Raw genomic sequence first — 14,301 nt, 5'->3', positions numbered from 1 at the left:
ATATACACAAAATGTTATGATAAATCACAGAGAAAAAAATGTGACAATGAGTGTGTATATGTCCATGAATGACTGAAAAATTGTGCTGAACACTGGAATTTGACACAACATTGTAAAATGATTATAAGTAAATAAAAAATGTTAAAAAAGAATACATCTCATGTTAAACGTTATTGTCACAATAAAATTTTTTACAATTTTGATAAACCTTAAGAGTGTTAAAGAAAAAACAAAAATTACCAACATCAGGAATGAAACAGTATATCACTACTGGCCCTGTAAATATCAAAAGAATAGTAAGGTATTATACATGATAAACTCTATATATGTAAATGTCACAACTTAGTGGGGAGGGAAATAGCTCAATGTTAGAGCACAGGCATAGCATGTATGAGGTACTGGATTCAATCCCCAGTGCCTCCATTAAAATAATAAAATAATAAAATTTAAAAAAATAAAACAACACTTTAAAAAATTCACAACGTAGACTAAATGGACCAACTAGTTAAAAAACTATCACAACACATCCAATATGTGATAGTTAGAATAGCACTATAACTATTAAGAAAATTGACATAATAATTTGAAAACTCGCCCAAAAGAATTCCAATCCAAGATGATTTCAGAGAATTATATACTAAATATTTTAAGAAGAATTAACATGAATTCTTCACAATTTCTTCCAGAAAGTGAAAAAAAAACCCCAACACTTTCCAATTCATTTTATGAAGCTAGTATTACACTGACACCAAATCTAGACAAAGCCAATACAACAAGACAACTACAGAACAATATCCTTCATAAACTTAGATACAAGAATCTTTCACAAATTATTAGCAAATAGAATTCAGCAGTATATCAAAAAGAATTATATATCACAAACAAGTGGGGTTCATTCCAGACATACAAGTTTGGCTCACTATTAAAAAATAAATCAATGTTATTCACAATATTAACAGACAAAAAAAGAAAAATTATATAATTATAGCCATCAATGCAGAAAAAGTATTTGCCACCATTTAATACACATTTATGAGAAGAAAAACTATCAGAAAACTAGGAATACAGGGGAACCTCTTCAAATTGATAAGGAACATATATAACACCCATATATACTTGTTGCTGAAATATCAGCCCCTGTCCTTGATGAGCCAAATAACTCAGGGACAGCGTCTTAGAGTTTAGAAGAAAAGAAACCGCTTTATTGCTTTGCAGGGCAAAGGGGACTCACCTCCCACATTTAGTGGTGAAAGACTGAATGCTTTCTTCATACAATAGGGAACAAGACAAGAATATCTGCTCTTACCACTCTTATTTAAACATACTGCTAGAATTTCCAGACAATGCAATAAGGTAAGAAAAGGAAATATAGATTGGAAATGAATAAATAAAACTAACCCTATTATGAGATGACATGATTGCCTATGTAAAAAATCCCAAGGAATACACCAAAAAAAAGACCTCACAGACATAAAAAGTGAATTTAGTAAAGTCCCAGAATATAAGATAAATATAAAATTAAATGCATTTATATATACTAGCAATGAATATGTGAAAACCAAAATTTAAAATTTACAACTGTTCAAAGAATGAAATACTTAGGTATAAATCTAATAAAATATATACAGCAGTTGTATGCTGAATATACAATGCTGATGAAAATATCAAAGATCTAAATAAATGGAGAGATGTAAATTCACAGATTGTAATATTTAAGAGTTCTCTCCAAATTGATATACACATTTAACAATTTCTATGAAAATCCTAGCAAGAGTTTTGGTAGATGTAGGCAAGATTATTCTAACATTTATATGGGAAGGCAAAGGAACTAACATAGCTAAAACAATTGTGAAAAGAATAAAGTGGAAAATTCACTCCAGCCAATTTGAACATTTATTACCTAGCTACAGTAAACAAGATTATATGGAATTGGTGCTGAGATAGATAGGTCAATGGAACAGAAATAAAAACATAAATATGCTCAACTAATTTTTGACAGATGTACAAAAGGAATGATGGTTTTCAACAAATGTTCCTGAAGCAATTGGGCATATATACACAATAAAATGAATCCTGACCTACATTTCATACCTTATAGCAAAGTTACTCAAAATGGATAAGGCTTAAATGTAAAATGTAAAACTATAAAACTTTTAGAAAAAAAAACAGAAGAAATTATTTAGGCTCTAATACTATGCAGTTCTTAGTTTTGACATCAAAATCACAATCTATAAAGGAAATATCATTAAATGGATTTCATCAAAGTGTAAAACTTTTGCTTTGTCAAGTACTCTGTTAAGAGGATGAAAAAAAGCTACAGACTTAGAGAAAATACTTGAAAACTGCATATCCAATAAAGGACTAATATCTAGATATAGAAAGTACTCTAAAAAATTAAGAGTATATAAATTTAAAGTAACTATTATTGAAATGTTGCACAGAATATAGTCTAAGCAGTGTGAAGTGTAAAAGAATGTTAAATTTATAAAAGGACATTTGAATACACAATAAAGAATCCTCATCTCTGTGCTTTTATTACTAAAAATGGGACTCCAGGTAGATGCTAGAAAATGCCCCACAAAATCTAAAATTAATAAGAATGACAAATTATAGACATTAAGATGTTTACAATTAAGAATTCCAAATTTTCTGACAAAGGCAATGAAACAGAATATGGGATTACCACCATTAAACGTATACTAGACTGGAAAATAAAACAACATTAATCAAAATTAGAAGGTTTTACATTAAAATATTTGCAGGGCAATTTTAGTGAAATTAAAAAAATCAAACATTCCTTTTAATATACAAGAACTTCAAATTTTCTAAGAAAAATACACTTGAGAAATCTCTCATGTTCAACAGAAGAAATTGAAAACTATAATGAAATTATGAGATCCAAAGTTCAAACTACTTCCACTTCCTCATTCCTCTATCAGCATTCTGACACATGAGAGATTTAGTAACCAGAAATAGTGAGTCAGTCCATTCTTATCAGAATGAATACTATCTTCTTCTCTATTAGTTGCATACATTGAAATCCAAACAGTGATAGAAATGTCTTTGACGATAAAGCACTCAAAACTAAGATGAATAAAACTTGACATGTTAGATTTTAAAAAACACCTCAAAATTTAAAAAAATCCAAGTAGAACATGGGTGAAAGACATGGAGAAACATTTTAGTGAATAAAATATACAGCTGGCAAATAAGTACATAAAAAGTTGTTCAATATCAATAACCACTAGGGAAATGCAAATTAAAAGCACAATGAGATATCATGACATACCTATCAGAAGGACTTAAAAAAAAAGAAAAGTCCAATAAAAACATGAAAAGATGCTCAGCATCATAAGTCATTAGGGAAATATAAATCAAAACTGAGATACCACTTCACACCCACTAGGGTGGCTAATAACAAAATGACAGCATATAGCAAGTATTGATGAGGATGTGGAAAAGGTGGAACCTTTATGTATTTCTAGAGGGAATGTAAAATAGTGTATCCACTTTGGGAAACAGTCTGGAAGTTCCACAATGAGTTCAATATAGAGTTACCATGTGACCCAGCAATTCTCTTCTTAGGTATTTACTCATGTATGTTGACACAATAACTTTTTTTTAATTGAAGTATAGTCAGTTTACAATATTGTGTCAATTTCTGGTGTAAGTACGATGCTTCAGTCATACATGAATATATATATATATTCATTTTCATATTCTCTTTCACCAGAAGCTACACAAGATATCAAATATAGTTCCCTATGCTATACAGTATAAACTTGTTTATTTATTTTATATATGTACCAGTCAGTATCTGCAAATCCTCAACTCCCAGTTTACCCCTTTCTACCCTCTTCCCCTCTGGTAACCATAAGTTTCTTTTCTATGTCTGTGATTCTGTTTCTGTTTTGTAAATAAGTTCATTTGTCTTTTTTTTTTTTTAGATTCCCCATATAAGTGATATCATATGGTATTTTTCTTTCTCTTTCTCACGTACTTCACTTAGAAACATTCTCCAGGGCCATCCATGTTGTTGCAAATGGCATTATTATATTATTTTTTACGGCTGAGAAGTATTCCATTGTATAAATACATCACAACTTTTTTATCCAGTCATTGACACAATAACCTGTATGTGAATGTTCACAACAGGATAATTTATAATCACCAAAAGGCAGAAACAACTCAAATATTCACCAACTAATGAATAGATAAACAAAATTTGGTATAGTCATACCATGGAATATTATTCATTCATAAAAAGAATGAAGTACTGATACATGCAACAAGATGGATGAACCTTGAAAACATCACACTAAGTGGAAGAATCCAAACACAAAGAGCCATAACATTTACGATTCCATTTCAATGAAATGTCCAGAATAGGCAATTTTTTCAAGACAGGAAGCAGTTTAGTGGTTGCCTAAGGCTGGGGAAAATGGGGTAATTAGGGGATGAAGACAAACGAGTGTGCAATTTTTTTTGGAGGTAATAAAAATGTTCTAAAATTGACTGTGGTGATGAAATCACTACTCTATACCAAGTCACTGAATTATACACTTTAAATGGGTGAATTGTATGATGTGTGAATTATAACTTGGTAAAGTTGTTTCAAAAATAAAATACTGTGGTGAAAACAACAATAATCTGGTGATATGTTTTAGTCAGTATGTTATCTATCAATGCACTGAAGGAGGTAGTTTAGTTTTAATTATACTAGCACTTTGATTAGCTAAAACTTCAGGGTCCTACAACGGCTTGATCTCCAGAATATATAAGCAGCTCATACGACTTAAGAAGAAAAAAAAAATCCAAAAGTGGGCAGAAGACCTAAACAAGCAATTCTCCAAGGAAGAAATACAAATGATCAATAAGCACATGAAAAAATGCTCAGTATCACTAATTATCAGAGAAATGCAAATCAAAACTACAATGAGGTCTAATGTCACACCAGCCAGAATGGCCATCATTCAAAAGTCCACAAATGACAAATGCTGGAGAGGCTGTGGAAAAAAGGTAACCTTCCTACACTGCTGGTGAGAATGCAGTTTGGTGCAGACACTGTGGAAAACAGTATGGAGATTGCTCAAAAGACTAGGAATAGACTTACCATATGACCCAGGAATCCCGCTCCTGGGCATATATCCAGAAGGAACCCTACTTCAAAACCCAATGTTCATAGCAGCACTATTTACAATAGCCAAGACATGGAAACAGCCTAAATGTCCCATCGACAGATGACTGGATGAAGAAGATGTGGTGTATTTATACAACTGAATACTATTCAGCCATAAAAATGACAACATAACGCCATTTGCAACAACATGGATGCTCCTGGAGAATGTCATTCTAAGTGAAGTAAGCCAGGAAGAGAAAGAAAAATACCATATGAGATTCCTCATATGTGGAATCTTAGAAAAGAAAAGAAAAGAAAAAAGACAAATAAGCATAAATACAAAACAGAAACAGACTCATAGACATAGAATACAAACTTGTGGTTGCCGGGGGGAGGGGGGTGGGAAGGGACAGACTGGGAGTTCGAAATTTGTAGATAATAATAAGTATATATAGAATAGATAAACAAGATTATACCGCATAGCACAGGGAAATATATACAAGATCTTGTGGTAGCTCACGGTGAAAAAGAATGTGACAATGAATATATGTATGTTCACGTATAACTGAAAAATTGTGCTCTACACTGGAAATTGACACAACATTGTAGACTGACTATAACTCAATGAGATAAAATTAAAAAAAATAACTTCAGGGTCCTAGTTAATCAAAGTGCTAGTATAATTACTGAAGTACTGGCACCACAATGAAACTGGAAGCTTTAGGTAAAAACTGGGGATAACCCAGAAAACCTTGACATGTATATCCAAAAGCTACATATCTTATGCCTACAGACCCTCTCTTATCTGGCCTCTTTGCAACTGCCCACCTATATCCTTACCACCTCATAATGGACTACTAAGATTTCATAATTGGTCTTTTCCCTTTTTAATTTATCCCCCAAAGTGATTCAAATCATATTTATAGCCATATTTGCACATTTCTACTTCACATCCTAATGTATTAAAAAGTTCCATTGGCACTCTACTCTTAACAGCTAAAGTCTACACATCCAACCCTGGCATTTAAGGTCCTTCCTAATATGGCCACCACTTACCTTTCTGCATTTTCTTTATCTATGCCCTAGGTGAGATCACTGACTCTAATTGTTTTAACTACTACCTAAACAACTAATGGCATTCAAATCTAGTCTTAACCTTTATTCTGAGTACAAATATCCATGTTCATTTGAATGTCTCCCACAAGCACTTCATGGGCTCTGGAATCAGACTGTGTTTGAATTTCACCTTCAGCCCTTGCAATTTGTGTGAACCTGGAAAAATTATGTAGTCTCATCTAAAATTGGGGATAATAATAATTGCACTTACCTCACTAGGTCGCTGTGAGGATTAAGTTAATTAATACATGGAAATTGCTTAGGATAGTGCCTGTTATATGGTACGTGCTTGACAAATGTTATTGGCTAAAATTATTATTCACTAAACTGAATATATCATCTTCTTATCTTACTTGGTCCTTCTCCTATGTTCCTTGCCCATCATCCTGCTAGCTGCTGTAGCCAAACACTCAGGACTCCTAATTCCTCCTTCCTTTTCTAATACGTATTAAATCAAGAACCAAGATCTGATTATTTTACCCCTGTATGATTCTTAGTTTCATTTTTTCCCACTTTCCCTATTACCTATATACTATTTCAGGCCTTCTTCTAAAAACTATAATAGTCTACTACACATTCCACTCTCCCTTCCTATGATCTTGTCTTATTTAAATTACCACCGAAGCAATATACATAAAAGATAATTTAAAATAAACTAATAAATGAAATGCTAACTTAACCAAGTCATGCCCCTATTTATAACTCTGCAATGGCAATTCATTATCTATGTACCAAGTACCTCAGGTCCAAGCCCAATGCTCATAACATCTCTCTCTACTTGTCTAATTCATTAATATCTACTAACTTATTTACTTCTTTAATTTCTAACTTTCAAAACTATTAATGATTAGCAAATACCTATAAGACTTCCTGTAACATTTATGCAGCCCTCGGTCTATATTACCTTGAAGTTCATTTCCTTATGGAAATACTCTATTACCCCAATTGGGTGTTATGCTCCTCAAAGTCAAGGACCTTGGTTTATATCTTTTTACATCCTTTACCTCATTATTTTTTAGACAGCAGATCACAGCCAATAAAATCAATTTAGTGGATTTCAAAAAAATGGAAAAAATAAAATAGAATAGGAAAATCAGAGAACATTGAGCATAGTAAGGATAAAGTGCTTTCAATTCATTGTTTTCAGTTTCAATTGCTCTTCTCAGCTGGTGACAGAATATGTGGCAAGCAGCATGCAGCACCTCCTCATGATAAGCTTCCTCATGATACACCCTTAGGTGTGGAGTGTCACAGTGTGGCTCCTCCCAGTAAAAGGTTTCCCAAACACACCCAAGCAGTTTTCCAGCTAATGTTGCTGGCGTGGCACCTCCCTATGGATGGCTTTCTCTGTTATGTCCTCAGGCAGCTTTGCTATGAATTTCAAGGTACTACACCTCCTCATGGATGACTTCCCCTAGTATTCCAGAAAATAATTAACTCAGCTTCCCTGGGAGTCACTCCAGTGTGGCACCTCAGCTAAATTCTCCACAGTCCGGTAAGCCACAGCCATGCCCTTTCCAACAAGGTCTGGATTCTCTGTCAAGGGCAGAGGGAAGGAGGGTTTTCCAGATTTATTCCTTCCTTGGGTGCTCTATCTCATCCCCAAGAGTAGAAGCTGCACCTTGTATCTGCTATTCCTATATTCATAAGAGTTCTATTTATCCCTTACTGGCCAATCACCCACTACTACAATTCCTTGTTATAATTAAAAATTATTTCTACTAACCTTCCTTGTTCTGGTTTCTGTCTCTTAATTGAGCCCTACCACAGGAAGTATTATCTTGTGAAACTTTCATTTCAGTTGTGTGTGTGTACTAGGTCATAACTGTTGGGCCAAATGACGTCCTTCAAAGTCCAAGGACCCTCATTTCTGGGTTCTCAGTTGCCTGCCTGTGACCCTTCAACAGATAAAGTACATTCTTTACTGTGCATCCTTCCCCTAACAAATAGCCCTAGGTATTGCCTAACCTCACAATAGCTCAGGCTGGCTTGATTCAGCCCACCTTATCAGAGTCATAAACCCCACTGCCCTTCACAGACCCTAAACCTCTTACCTCACCTACAACCAATTGGAGCCTTATGTACAAGCTGATCAGGCACCTTGCGACCCTACCTTATAAAACACCCCAACAACTGGCTCTGGGTGCTTACACAGGCACCTCTCGATTGTGTGTCCCACTGTTGTCTATGGCAGGGTACCCCTAATGAACTCTTTTTCTGTTTCCACACTCTATCTCTGGTAAATTCTTTTACCAACCCATGTTTCACTGGCTCACCAACTGGCTGCCACATTGTGGCCCACAACAATAATCATAAGATCCATTCTCAAAGATCTACCACATGGATAATGGGCATTCAATCAGTGAAGTGAAAACAGGCTCTAAAATTTGGTTAAAAAAGGAAGGGTATTTCTCAAAAGCAAAATTTTGAAAAAGATCATTTAATAGGATCTCCATAAGAAAAGCATGCTTAAATAAGCCATTATGACTAAGCAAATAGTTCCTTCAATTCTTTAATGAAGTCAGACTTAAGAAAATGTATAAAAGATGGAAGAGAAGGCATTTGACAAAGGATGAGTATGTAAAACTGAAACCGAGCCCCGCTAAAACTTGAGTTCCTCTACCAAGTTTGATTAACCTCTCTATTCAAAATTTTATCCCTTTCTTGCCCAACATCTGTTCTCTTCAAGATTGAGGAATATCAAAGAAAAGGGGGGATTGAAAGGGAGCAGGACCCTGTGGGCCCTCCCTGATACAAATCCTTTCTGTCCCCCATTTCTCTTTTGTAGAAAATAGGCTTCATGCAGTCTCCTTGACCTTCCCTTAGTTCCAAAGAGTAGATTCAAAGAGTTGCTAATCAGGGAAGGGAGGAAATGCATAAACTAGGGAGGAGCAGTCAAGAAATAATAGTACAGCCCTGGAGCAGGGTCCTGGTTCCTCCTCAAGGAATATACATGTCTTTAAGCTCTTCTACAAGAACTAAGGCTCCCCCTACCCCTGACTCTTGCTTATGGTTGAGTAGAAGTTTCAGAGACCATTGTTTGGGGGGAACACTAGGTCCACAAGATTGCTGGCATTCTGATTAAAAGCAACTGTCCTTTTTGTTACCAAGGCTGTTGCTCCAGGATCATACCCCTGGCCCCCCTTCGACTAGAAACCAATTACTCTTATCTAAGTCTCAGGAGGAAGCTGCAATGAGAAGAAACAAGAACTGGTTAGGATCAGTGGAGCTCAAGATGATGGAGGATTTGACTTCCAGTGGACCTTGAGCCTCATATGTTCATTGTAATGTAGTAGCATGCTTAGTGACACACCCTGCTAGAGCCATGACAGTCAACAATTGCCATGACAACAACCAGAAAAGCCCACACAAGGACAGTAAAGCCCATACAAGGACTGATTGGCTCCATCACATGCAGGAGGACCTGATGGCAGAAACCTCTCATAAAAATCTGCATTGCCCCGACCCAGGCCAGAACTGTCTCTACTGGCCATCTTGGCTGATGGCTCCCTGCACAAGTGCTTCCTTCCTTCACTTGAGCATTTTTCTTTCCTTCTCACTGCTCAAGCACTTTCCTTCTATTTCCCCTTATGAGCAATAAAGCGGCTGTTCACTTAGTTCCTCTGCCTCTGATGTGCAAATTCTTTCACAGCCAGCAGCAAGGACCCACAGTTTGGTGGGCTTCCTAATTTAGGAGTCCTTCTATCCACTAACAAAACCAATAATCATAAGAATTTCCTTAGAAAGACTACAGCTCATAGAGAAATAAGGGATACAAAAATGTACAATACAAAATGGCTTATTAAAGGTAGGATCAGAACAACAACAACAAATCCCACATAATAGGTTCACTCTTTGGGAAATATCCTATCATAATCATATAAGAAAGCAGAACTGCTTTACTTCTATTTTGTTCTATTTCCTCTTTAAAAAGAATGATTATCTAGCTAGATAGGGTAGACAAACATGGTTATGAGAGAAATGAGGTGCATTATAATTGAGGAAAGACTAACAGAACAACTAGCTGTTCTAATGTTCTGAATGTGGATTTTATCAATATTAACTATATTAGGGCTGAGAAAAAAATTAACTTCTAATATATTTAAAATAGCAATAATAAACCCATTATATGGTAATATAAATAATATATTTTATTAAAAAACTACCTTTAAAAATAATTATATTTTACAAAACAAAAAATAATGGGAAAAGTAGCACTGTTTTACACTTCTGCAAATCTCTTAAAATACAGCTTAACAGAAAACAGCGAGATTCTAATATCTGCTTCTGCATTCAAATCTGCTTCAAAATGTTGTTCAGGTTGAAATTTATGAAGAAAATTCCAGATATATAACTGGAAAAAGGTGGGATATTTTAATATTCTTTTCAGATAGTTCTGGGTATTCTTTGATGCTATACCAAAATTTGACAAATGATAGTTTCCTAAAGGTTGGTCGCAATGTGGAACCCTAACTATACCAATTACTTTCTTTTTTTTGAAGGTTAAAAAATATTTTATTTAGAAAAATGCTGAAATGACTGTATGATAATTTGAACAGCTAGACTGTACAAGCAATAAATAGAAAATTACCTTTTGATGTCTTCCAACAGTTGCATTATATGTGCCTTCTTTCTTCAGATGTGAAAAAAGTATACAACTGATTTTTTAACAAGTGATTATTTCTCCTTTTTCCATATTTAGAAATCCTTATGATTCCTCAGACAGTTCCTTTTGTAATAAACTTTTCTTTTCTCCCCCAGCCAGCTCCAGTGGGTTCACCTTTTTAGGACCTGGGACCAGGATAGAAGGGAAGTCATGTAAATGTTTCTTTACTGGGATAAATGACCTTTTATTGTTCTAACACATTAAAATTTGTTGATCAGTCTTACACTTTGTCTCATGTATTTTGAAGTTCTGATGTTAGGCACATACATAAAAAGGACTGTTATGTTTTCTTAGAGAATTATGTAATGCTCCACTTTATCCCTAATAATTTTCCTTGCATTGAAGTCTGCTCTGTCTGAAATTAATACAGCTACTCCAGTTTTCCTTTGGTTAGTGTTAGTCTGGTATAACTTTCTCCATTCCTTTCCTTTAATCTGTATGTGTCTTCATATGATTCCATTTTCTCTCCTTTATTAGCCTATCTATTACACTTCACTCTTTTTAGTGGTTGCCCTAGAGTTTGCAATGTGCATTTATAACTAATTCAAGTCCACTTTTCAAACAACACTCTATGGCATCACAGGTAGTACAACCATCTATTTAGTAATTCACTCCAGAATTTTGCTAGGATTTCATACTACTTTCACCATTTTAGGAAGTAGTAAGAAAATATTCCTAATTCATTCCCTTCATTCTTTGTATCATTGCTGTCATTCATCTGGCTTAAACAGAAGGTATAATCAAAATATATTCATTGATATCATTATTTTTGAACAAACTGTTATCTATTAGATCAATTAGTTGATCTAATTATTTTTCTTTATATAGATCTGAGTTTCAAACCTATACCATTTTCCTTCTTTCTGAAGAACTTCTTTTAGCATTTTTACCAGGCTGAACTAATGACAACAAATTTCCTTAATTTTTGTTTATCTCAGAAAGCCTTTATTTTTAACTTCTGAAGGATAAGTTTGAAGGAAATAGAATTCTAGATCTGTGTTCTTATATCAACACTTAAAGGATATCAATCCTTTCTCTTCTTGGTTGCATGACTCCTGACTACAACTCTTACCTTTGTTCCTGTATTGGTCAGGTGTTTTTCCCCTGGATTATTTTAGGAGTTTTTTCCTTATCTTTGATTTTCTGCAATTTGAAATATGATATGCCTAGGTGTAGGGGCCTTGGGGGTTTTGATGTTATTGTTGTTGTTTTTGTCTTTGTTTTTGTCTTGCATTAATCCTGCTTTGTGTTCTCTAAGCTTCCTGGATCTGTGATTTGATGTCTGACATTAACTTGGGGAAAATCTCAGTCATTATTGCTTTAAATATTTCTTCTGTTCTTTCCTTTCTTCTCCTTCTCGTATTACCATTACAAATATGATACACCAGGGAGAGAGAAGCAAAATGGTGGAGTAGAAGGATGCTTGTAGCTCACCCTCTCCCACAAATACACCAAAACTCACATCTACGGACCTCATCAGCCAACCCAGAGCACCTGCCGAACTCCGACAGAACATCACCCTCTATGAAAGATAAAAACGCCAAAAATCTGGTAGGAGAAAAGGAGAAAAGAAAGAAGAAAAAGCAAAACCGTGCAAGACCAATCCCGTGGGGAGGAAGCTGCAAAGGAGGACTGGCGCTTGTTCACTGGGTCTCCCCTCTCCAACAGAGAAGCCAGTGGGATGGAAGGGGAGCCTCCAAGGCTCAGATCTGCCCCAAGCACCTCTTGACCAACAGAACTGAGTTAAACAGGCACAAAGGGTCCCCGTGACACCCAGCCCGAGAAATGAACTGGCAGCTGCAGGCAGGGACAGGCTGCCTGACCCGGGTGGAGGACTGTGGTGGCTGCACTGAGGCAGCACCGGGGGACTGCAGGGGGCTGCACGCCATGGCTGGGAGGGGATATGGAGCAGAACCACCTCGGTCCCCCATAAACTGTAAAAATAAGCAAAGCAGCAGGGCTGGTGTGCCATAGCCTTTATCTCCTCAGACCTGCACCGCCATTACTGGCGCTTCTCCTGAGAAGAGAGGCGGGGCTCAGCCACAGCCACCATCTCCTGTGCGCAGCGCCCGGGCGGGGGTGGGGCTGAGACCTGAATCCGCACCCTGGGGCTCCATACCCTCCCACGCAGGACTGAGACTTGTTTACAGCCTGTGGCAGATAGGATCTTTCTGCCATGGCACCTCAGAAAACTCACACTGCCAAGACAAAGAACTGAGTTTTTGAACAGAGCAGGGGTGGAGTTGTTCTGCAGACTTCCCTGAGCCAGCCTTTGGCGTGCCGACCTGAGGCAGAGCAGGCAGCTGCACAGAGCAGCAGAGCAACCGGCACCAGGAGAGGACAGGGAGCCACCCGCCTTCTTGGCAGGAACACAGCCACGTGACCATGGTGCTGGGAAGGGGTGCAATCAGCCCATCTGCCTCCCCCAAGCGCAGCATCTGACTGCGGCATCGGGAGGGGGAGAAACCCGCCTGCCCACCGGGTAAGAGCTCAGCACCATACCCAGTGTTGGGAAGGGGCACGAACTGCTAGCCAATAGCCACTGGGAGCAGCACAGACGAGGGCGCCAACACAGGGACTCTGGAAACAATAAGCTGAGTATGCAAAACAGGGCGAAGACACAAAGACCTCTCGATAAAATCATTAAGAGCACACCATCTCCAGGAGAACTAGATAACTGATACTCCTTAAGCCACAGTGCCAGGGAGATATGAGCAATATGAAGAAGCAGAGGAACCACCCCCAATTAAAACAGCAAGAGAAATTCCCTGAAAGCACAATAAAGGAAATACACATTGATGGTCTATTAGATCAAGATTTCAAAAAAGGCAGAAGAGAGAAGATGGCGGAGTAGAGGATGCTCGTAGCTCACCCTCTACAATAAATGCACAAGGCTCATATCCGTAGACCCACTCAGCCAACCAGAGCACCTGAGGAACTCCAAAAGAACATCGCCCTCTTCAAAAGATAGAGATGCCAAAAATTTGGTAGGAGAAAAGGAAAAAAGAAAGAATAAAATGCAAAGCAGAGCGGGAGGGGTCCCACGGGGAGGGAGCGGCAAAGGAGGGTTGGAGTTCATTCCCTGGATCTCCCGCCTCCAACTGAGAGACCAGCAGGTTGGAGGGGGAACCTCCAAGGCTTGGATCTGTACAGAGCAGCCCTTGACTGACAGAACTAAATTTAATGGTTACAGAGGGTCCTGATGACACCCAGGCTGAGATGCGGGCCAGCAGCTGGGGGCAGGGCCAGGCTGCCCAAGCCAGGCAAAGGTCAGGGGCGCTTGCACTGAGGCAGCCCCAGGGGATTGCAAGGGGCTGCAAACTGTGGCTGTGGGTGCACAGGGCAGAAACTGGGCCCACCATAAAACAACACGGTTGATGTGCCCTGGGGGGAAGGGTGC

General features: G+C 37.4%; 1 long non-coding RNA gene and 1 other non-coding gene across 3 annotated transcripts in view; both read right to left on the bottom strand.

Moving 5' to 3' along the window:
- LOC140691972 (uncharacterized) overlaps nt 1-14,301 on the bottom strand; it is a 93,877-nt gene that overhangs the window by 36,280 nt on the left and 43,296 nt on the right. For both annotated transcript variants that reach the window (XR_012067578.1, XR_012067577.1), the window contains exon 2: nt 10,827-11,026. This is a non-coding gene — a long non-coding RNA (uncharacterized lncRNA). The remainder of the gene's footprint in view (nt 1-10,826; nt 11,027-14,301) is intronic.
- LOC116279224 (small nucleolar RNA SNORD22) lies at nt 10,949-11,074 on the bottom strand. The gene has a single exon (XR_004188602.1). It is a non-coding gene; the product is annotated as a small nucleolar RNA SNORD22 (small nucleolar RNA).

This window comes from Vicugna pacos, chromosome X (assembly GCF_048564905.1).
Source record: "Vicugna pacos chromosome X, VicPac4, whole genome shotgun sequence".
NCBI lineage: Eukaryota > Metazoa > Chordata > Mammalia > Artiodactyla > Camelidae > Vicugna > Vicugna pacos.
This window is presented reverse-complemented; position numbering and strand designations above follow the sequence as displayed.